This window comes from Chinchilla lanigera, unplaced genomic scaffold (genome assembly GCF_000276665.1).
Source record: "Chinchilla lanigera isolate Chin_1 unplaced genomic scaffold, ChiLan1.0 scaffold00093, whole genome shotgun sequence".
NCBI classification, from domain to species: Eukaryota; Metazoa; Chordata; class Mammalia; order Rodentia; family Chinchillidae; genus Chinchilla; species Chinchilla lanigera.
This window is the reverse complement of record NW_004955494.1, coordinates 1231672-1239713: the sequence shown is the minus strand read 5'-3', so window position 1 is coordinate 1239713 and position 8042 is coordinate 1231672. Positions and strand designations below refer to the sequence as shown.

The 8042-nt window shown below is 39.3% G+C and overlaps 1 pseudogene; it reads right to left on the bottom strand.

The window, feature by feature from the left end:
* Positions 1–3217: 3217 nt before the first annotated feature.
* LOC102004081 lies at positions 3218–6571 on the bottom strand (annotated as a pseudogene).
* Positions 6572–8042: the final 1471 nt, after the last annotated feature.

Here is an 8042-nt window from a genome sequence, read left to right as displayed (position 1 = left end):
GTATATGCAGCATATTGTTGGATTTTGTTTTTTAATCCACTCTGCCAGTCTGTTTCTTTTGACTGGAGAATTGAGGCCATTTGCTTGTACAGTTATAACCAATATGTATTGATTTATCATTGTCATGCTATTTACTTGTATTGATGTCCTACTTTTTCTACCTGTTTATTTGTTTGCTCTTCTTGACGTTTCATTCCTACGGTTCTTGAAATTGTGGTCAGATTTTTCTGTGTCTAGAATATCTTTTAGTACTCTTTGTAATGCTGGCTTGGCACTCATGAAGTTCTTCCATTGTTCTTTGTCATGAAGATATTTTATTTCTCCATTGAATTTGAGAGATGGTTTGGTAGGGTACATCAGTGTTGGTTGGAAGTTGTTCTGTCTCAGGACCTGTAATATGTCACTCCAAGTTCTTCTCGATTGGATGGGTTGTGCTGAGAAGTCTGCCATGATTCTGATGGCTTCCCTTTATAGGTAATCTGTTTCTTTTCTCTAGTAGCTTTTAATATTCTGTTCTTTTGCTGGAGATCTGGGATCTTGACTATTATATGTCTGGGTGTAGTTTTATTTTGGTTGTGGTTGTTTGGAGTTCTACATGCCTTATTTACCTGTACATCAGATTTTGTTTCCATTCTTGGGAAATTTTCTGGTATTATTTCTGCAAATAATCTTTTATGTTAGTTGTGTTGCTTCCTGGTGTTTCATTGACTCCTATAAGTCGTACATTATTCCTCTTTGCCTCATCTTGCAGCTATCTGGATCCTTATTGATTTTCTGAGATCCTTTCTTTCTCGGTCGCTAGCTGCCATGCTGTCTTCAGAGTCTGAGATTCTATCTTAATTCAAGCAGTTTTGGTGGCTTTCAATGGCAGCTTTGTTTTCCTGGAAGTCTCTTAGAAACTGGTTCATGTGTTCTAAGTCCTTTCTATATTTTTCATTGAACGCTTCTGACCCTTGCCTTTGTTTTTCTATTTTCTTATATGTTTCTTCTTCAGACTTTTTGAGCAGTTCCTTCATTATTCTTGTCATATCACTTTTTGCCTGAGAGATTATTTCTGATCTCATCTCTCCTATTGCCTTATGGAGTCGTTTCTTTACTTCCATTGCAATCATTTCAGCTATTTCAGGCATGTGTTTACCATGTTCTCCTAGGCTGATGTCTCCTGGACTTGTTCTGAGTGAGGTGGAGTTCTGGGATTGTGTTTTAGTCCTTCACTTTGTCATGTTTGCTCCCGGATGCAGAAAGCTCAGTTTCTCTCTTCAGTAGCTGCACAGCAAAGGCCACTAGTGTCCCTAGTTTTCCTGTTGGTCAGGTTTGTCCCCGAGTGACCTCTGAGAAGTGCTACTTAGTCTTGGGCTTTCCAGCAGTTTTTGATTTGTATCTAGTTATCCCCATTCTAAGACATGGGCATTGGTGTCAGCTGATGGCAGACCATCTGATCCAGCGTCCCCTTGGAGTTCAGGGCACATGCACAGCTGAGACTCAGGTTGCACTGGTGTGACAATTCCAGTCCAGTAGACCTATGTCCCCAGGCAGTTCAGGGTACAGGCAAAATCCAGACACAAACTGCAGGGTCGACAGTTTGTGAACCACCTGATTCTGTGTCTTCAGTCAGTTCAGGACACATACAGGAACCAGATACAGGCTGGATGGGTAGCAGTCACAGACTGACTGTGCCTTCACCCCACTAGGGGGTCCAGGGGAAAGTAAAGCACAGACTCAAACCATGGGACCAGCAGCTCCTGGGACACTCGCTCACTGGGCTCAGGGCCTGTGGGCACTGGGAGAGGCTGCATGTCCCACCCCCAGCCAGAGAAGTCCCTGGGGCTTCTGCATGAGGACCTCCTCTCTGCCACAGGTGCAGGGAGGGGAGAGACAGTCTGTAATGGCGGTGGGGTCCTGGGTCACCTGCTCTGCTCTCAGGAAGTAGATGGGACATACCTGGCTCTCTCCACAAGTTTCAGCTGGGAACTATGGTGGTGTGAGTAAAGCACAGACTTGAACCATGGGACCAGTAGTTCCCAGAGCCCTCGCTCACTCAGCACAGGGTGCACCCCAAATCAATTTTCTGTGGAACTAACTTTGGTATTTCTAGTTAGTGTTAGACAATGATGGCAAAGCTTTTAGAAACCCAGTGCCCAAACTCCAAACCAAAACTCATTTACCACAAAGTGTGAACACTGGAGTTAGTCCTGAATACTGAAGTTTTACTTTGGAAATAAAAATCCTCTTAACATTTTTTAGTTTAACAACACAACAACATTCTTGCAATAGATACACCACCAATGCCACTGGACATTCAGCAGAAATCTGAAGGGTGTGTGTGTGTTTTCTCTGGTTATTCTGCATAGCTGGAGTCATTTTCATCTCTGAAATGTAGTGATAAAATATGACTAATTTTACCAACATATTGCTTTCTTTTTCAATAGCTTTGGTAGTTTAAGTATTTTATATAATACAGGCTTTGTACCAAATCTTCTATGAAAGCTGACAGTTTTTCTTCTGCTAGTCTGGATTTATATCTTCCTCCCAAAGTTTGTGACTCTTGCCTGTCACATTGTGGAGAAGTCCAGTACCTATGAACAGAATGTAGCCTAGCACTGTGAGGTGATAGAAATCACATACAGAACAGATGGAGCAAAACTTAGTGACTGATTCCCAGTTAACATAGCCTGGCATTCACTCCTTGTAATAATATTTGTTGCTCAGATGTAGCCAATATTGTTTAGGTAGTAACTCTTGGTCATGTATTGCAGCACCTCCCGTGTACCTCAGATGAGAACAATAACCAGAACAGGGCATCCAAGGAAATGGGGAAATTCAAAACCAAAGCACACAATGGATGACCAGTGATGTCTTCACAGTAAATCATACAACTATAGGAAGGAAAGTTTGACAGAATCAAAATGGCATCAGTTGCGTCAGCCTACCTTGAAGTAAATAGAGCTAGGTGCTACTGAAGAAAAGTTCTAATACATGGCATGACTGTCAGAGCACGGAAGCAAAAGGCCTTACACAGGTAATCTACACATGGAGGCTGGAGCACAAAGCTTTGACAGAGACCCTCTGTTATAGCACAGAACAGACTTAAAACTGTTCTTTTTACTTCTAATCTTCAAGCATTGTGTAAAGAACCAGTCTGTGGCCTTCTTGGGTACTAGATTCCCTAACCATCAGGGAACTTGCAAATACAATGAGTCCTAAGTAGTTTTTATCCTCAGAGTCCAACCTCCTCCCCCTTTTCACACTCCAGGAAGCTCAGGCAGAACATGTTGCTAGTGACGTGGCCTGGGTAGGAATTGTGACAAGCAGCATCCAACAGGACAGGAGCATTCAGGCACTGGAGAAGGGAAGGGTATTTATCTGTTGAATGCAAGAGAGAAAATGGAAACTTACAAGTCAGCATTATTAAGAGCTCCCACTACAGGTGCGGCAGACATCCCTCCCACAGTCACTCTTCTTCCTTACAATATCCCCACACTTTCAGTTCGCTTCCCATGACTCCTATTCTGAGAGAAGGTGTTTATTCCTCAAAGGTTTTCTGGTTAATTCTAATCAACACCTTATTCTTCCTCCAATACTAATTAATATCATCAGCCAATAGCTCAAGCACAGAGATGTCTGCAGTAGCAGGTGTACACTCTAGGGAGCACCAAGGTGCTTCTCCTTGGTTCTCCTCATCATCTCATTTGCAGCACTCTGGACATCACTAATCCTATGTCAGCTCAATATCTCAGCCATCCTAATAGCTCTTTTAGGCTGCAGCTACTGCATGTGCTTCAAAAAGGTACCTGGATCCATTTGTTTAGCAACTTTCAAGGTTGTGTGTATTCAAAACTGCTAGGAATTCAACTCCAGTCTCTGCAGTATGCCTTGTGTGAGGATTTGGGATAATACTGTCTCAAAGGGCCCTATCTCTCTATTGTTCTTGGATTTATATTTCTCCAGGTTCCACTTACTGCCAGTGCTTACTGTATTGCCCAGCCAGACAAGAGACACTGAGTTCCAGCAGATGAACAGGATTTGGGAAGAGAAATAGTGGACACTTGAGAGTTGAGGCTGGCAGGGTTCTTCAGTTTAAGTAGCATGATGTCATTGTTAAACTTGAGTTGGACTTCCCCATTGATGATGATATCTTTGGACGTGTATTCAGGGTGAATAATGATCTTCTGTACATCAATGAATTGCTCATCCCCTTCAATGATGTTGATGTTGTGTTTTCCCAGATACACCTGGATTCACACCCCACTGTACTGAAGGATTGAAAAATCCTAAATATCCCCTTACCCCAACCATCAATCATAAACGCAGAAACAAATGCCATATTTGGCAAGTGTTGTCTCCTTCAGATAATTGTACACATCAACTAGCTTTGTGCATTCTTCCACATGTTACAGGTCAGAGAATTCCCTAGTTAATTACAATGTTTTCATTCAGACTCAGAGCTCACCATCATATTAGAATAGTAACGTTTAGAAATTGGGACCCAAAGACACTTTTCAAACAGTTGATCTTGAAAATGGGAATGGTGGAGATTGATCAACATTACCAATTCTCATTCGGAAAGGATCTTATATTTTAAAGAGATAATGAGGAAGAGTCAGAGACACAGGTAAAGGTGAAGGAAGTAGAGTGACTTATGCTTATGTTTCATGTTGAACTGAAAATATAATGAATCTCATGTTATCCACAACTTGTCTTGTTGATCTTCAGTGTCTAGGACTATATTCCCATTCATTCTAAAGGTTTTCTTGGGCTATTTTATCACAACATTTTTCTCTTTTGAGTTTTTAGTGTGATAGTATTTAAAGATGGAGAACATTAAGGTTCCCAACCTGAGTTAAAGTCCCTCAGTTCATTATAGTATCTTTCAGGCAAAAATCAGGCTTTTCAGGATCCAAATGTACTATGGATCAAGTGCAATTTTATGCTTTATCCTGTGCTTCAAACATAAGAGTTTGAACATTAATCACTTAGGCCTTGTAGCTGTAAGCCGCAGACACTACCCACTGGTGAGTGATAAGGGAGCCCCCACACTTATGGGAGCCAGTGTTCAACGACACCTGGTAGGGGAGGGAATTCTTCTGACAAGTGTAGCCTCCAATGATCTTGTCATCATCATCATCAATGGGGAGGGCAACTGACAGGGAAAATTGGAGAAACTGTTTAGATACAAATCATGGCATTTTCACCACGAGGAATTGTAGGCAGACTTCCTAGAAAAGAGATGACAATATTTTCCTGGAGCACTGAATCTGGAATTAGGAGTTTTCAGATATGTAACAAAATTTTATGTGGCAAAATTAACACAAACTTTTCTTACATCACTGTTAATAAGTATCTGAAATTTGAATTTATGCTCTAAGTTTGTTAAATATGTTATATTCACCTCTCAACCATTTATCATAACAATGAGCACTTACAAACTCACACACACACACATGTGCACACACACATTGTCAAACTTTCTCACCAAGTTGCCATAATCAGGACACCTTAGAGAATAACTGAATAGCCACCAACACCTGATGATACAAGAATAAATATTTCTTTTCCCATAAAACCCTGCTTAACAGGCGTAAAAAGAGAAAGCTTTCCTGCAATCTTGCTGCTGTGTGTATGTAAGTTAGGTGATAAGTGTTTGTGTGGCATTGTTCTCTCCGTGAGGTAAGAGAAAAGAAAACACTTCAAAGAATCCTGAAAATCTCTGTCCCAGAAAGAGCTGAGCAGTTTACTCTGAATCTCTTCCTTTCCTTCTTTGATTCTGTGGCAAAACTTTCATGTAAAGGGTTGATACAGCTTCCAAAGCATGCAATAATTGTGTCTGAATGCTGTTTTTCCATTATTTTAATATATAGTTTATAAAATTTGTTTCCAGGCATGTAGACATAGAGATTGAATATGTACGTGCTAAATTTGGAAAAATTTAACATTAAAGTTTAATAGTATAAAGTGTGTAGGTGTCAAAAATTGTGCTCTCATTTCTTTACTTTTATTTTCATCACTGGATGACATTTGACTTCATAGAAGGGAAATTTCATAAGCAAAGTTTTCATGATATGTCACTCATGATGTTTATTTAGAAAATAGAAATTATTCCATCTTGTGAAGACTTCACAGGTAATCAACCAGATTTTAGTGTTCTAACTTATGCTTGGATACTCATGGTCCTTCAATGGGAAGGTTTAGTTTTAATTATTAATGGCAACTTCTTGTCAGTGTCAACATAAGCTCTTCTTTTTCAGACCCTCTTTCTTTTTCTCTCCTATTTAGTAAAATTTATGCTTAAATTGAAGAAATGTTCAGCTCCCTTATGTTGTGTACTCTGATCCACTCTTGGTCAACATAATTTTCCTCCTCTAGGGATACTTAATTATTCTGTGACCTCATTCCTCCATACTATATTTTCAACATTTTAAACTTCTTATGTATAAAGCTTATATTCAACATCCATGGTGATTTTCCTCAGAATGAAGCAGAAACTTACATACAGGAGAGCAACTTATGGATTTATCTGTCAAAGAGACTCTCCAGTAGTGCCCAGGAAGACAAGGAAGATGAAAGTCTTCATAGCTTCTCACAGGATCAGGACTGGGGAACTGGATGAAAACTCTGCATCCACAGGTATTTATATCTCTAGGTTTGTAATAGACTCCCATGGCCACAGGTACTAGAGCAGTGATTTCAATGCAAACAAAGAAATCTAAGTTTAGAATTCAATTTCACGACTCATGGAACATGACACTGCATCAAATTTATATTGGCACATTTGCCCTTTCTCAGAAAGTTATGGGAAGGGAAGCAGTTAACACATTTGTTGGAAAGTGTTCTCCACAGTAGGGCAATAAATAAATGTGAGGTCACAGGACATGGCCACAGGTTATTGGATTCCCTGACAAAAGTCTCAGGGACTTGTTTGACTGTAGTGTGGACTTTGTGATAATATACTCCTGAGCCCTACACCCTTGATGTTTAATGAACATTGGTTCTTCCACGCATACCATTTGCCTTAGTGTAGTTCTGAACTTACATGTCCATGATAACTTTTCAGTAGGAGTAGCAGGATATTTTCATCCAGAAAAATGAAAATGTTTTCTTAATAGAAAATATAATATATGAACAAGGGGAAAAATAATGATAACAACTTACAGTTATCTAGAGCTTAACTTGTGTTAAAGATATAGCAATTCTGCCTTTTTTATAGTTTCACTTTTCAAGGATTCCTGTAGGCATAGTGACTCATAGACAGACATCATTAAACGAGAATCTTCTAGAAATAAATAATTTGCATATTTTAAATCCTGTTTCATAAAGTTTGTTTTATATATTTGTATCATTTCAATTGAGATTGTTGTGAATTTCTTGCTAATTTGTACATTAATTTTGAGATAGGTATTTTTATGTATTGGGCAATCTTCCTATGCAGAGTTTGGTACTATGTACAGATTTAGGCATGTGCTGTGAGAGTAGCAAGTATTCCTCATGCAGAAGTGGGGACTTATTGTTATTTGCTTTTATTAATTTTAGTATTCCTCATCACAATGTTAAAAGGTGCATATCATAATGACAATTTTACAGTTTTGAAAACTAAGGTGGCAAAGGTTAGGGGACTTCAGCAAGATTGCCCAGCAGGCACAGAGATTCCACTCTTTTTCAAATGTGGCTTCAGAATCTATGAGTTTATCGAAATAATAACAAAATTCTTGGGACTGGGGATTTAGCTCAGTGGCAAAGCACCTGCCTGGCAAGCGCAAGGTCATGAATTCAATTCCCAGTACTGGGAAAAAAAAAAAAAACTAAAAAAAAAAAAACTAAACTAAAAAAAAACTAACAAAATTCTTTGCAAATAATGAGCTGATTTTATAGAGTGTTTACTCCTCCTCAGGGATCTCTCAAATTGTGTCCATGCATCTCACTCAGTCGTCTTTGAAACTATGATGAATATGGTAAACTGATTTTCACCAAGAGGGAATTTCAATGAGAAAGCAACACAGATTAGACATAGTAGCCAGCTTTCCAACTGGGACATTAAATCTGTTATG